This window comes from Podarcis muralis, chromosome 12, assembly GCF_964188315.1.
Source record: "Podarcis muralis chromosome 12, rPodMur119.hap1.1, whole genome shotgun sequence".
In the NCBI taxonomy this organism is placed as follows: domain Eukaryota; kingdom Metazoa; phylum Chordata; class Lepidosauria; order Squamata; family Lacertidae; genus Podarcis; species Podarcis muralis.
In genome coordinates this window covers 27106960-27108008 of record NC_135666.1, presented here as the reverse complement: position 1 = coordinate 27108008, position 1049 = coordinate 27106960, and positions in this window count along the sequence as shown.

The window sequence follows — 1049 nt, the reverse complement described above, 5'->3', positions numbered from 1 at the left end:
TCACATAGATCCTTCAATGGCGCCGGAACTTCCAGAGCTGAGGCGCTGCTTTGGCCAGAAATGCTGCCTGCCCGACCCCGGCACGACGTGCGCCCGTTTGCCCTTGAGGCTTTCTGAAAACTGTTCACGCCATGAACGGGGGTAGCCGGTCTTCCTCTTACGGGGAAGAATACAACATCATTTATTTATTTATTTTTAAAGTTGGTATATGCAGTCTCTCCCTTCCTAAGGCTCTTTTTGAGGTTTCTTAGGCCCCCTAAAAGGGAGCTGCTTCCCCAGGGCAGCTGATTTTGGGTGTCAGGAAAAGGGACAGCCCCTGGCTATTTATTATTATTGTGTTTCTACTACCAAGGAGCCATGTGTCTGAGTCACTTCTGAGATGCCAAAATAACCTGTCTTGGGTGCTCTGCTTTTTAAAGATTTGGGTGGGTACCACCCAAACAGGTACCGTTTCCTTCTCTGCTTTGGGTAGCGAAATCTGGGGAAACCTAGCTAGATGAATTATTATTATTAGCAAAGTGTCTTGGGTCAGCCCTGGATGTGAGGCTATCACAGGGCTAGTGCAATGCCCTTGACCTGCCATGTCTAGGAGAATATAGACTACTGTATAGAATCACACGACAAAGGAAAGAAGTGGGGTTGATGTGTATGAACATTCCTTCTCCCTCATCACGTGTCCTGGGTTGAATGCGAAATTGTCCCAAGTTTGGTCGGCTAAGGCAAGAGGGATTTCTCTAGTATATGTACATTCAACCATGCCACCTCCCAGAATCCCAGCCAAGGTGGCAGAAGCGGCTATAGGCCTTAATAATGCAGCCCCCTTCCACGGTCCTCCTGATGGACCAACTCATGCATCACGTAATAGATGAGACATATTAAACTGCTACCAAATGGTGGCGCCAAAAGATAGCTGCCTTCAGAGGCAGGTTTTGCATTAGGCTTCTCTGGCAAAGCCCTGACATCTCCCAACTTTGGTGGGAGGGAAACAAGACTTCAGTATTGGTAAAATCGGGAAATTTCACTGTTGCTTTGAGAGAAGCGCATTGATT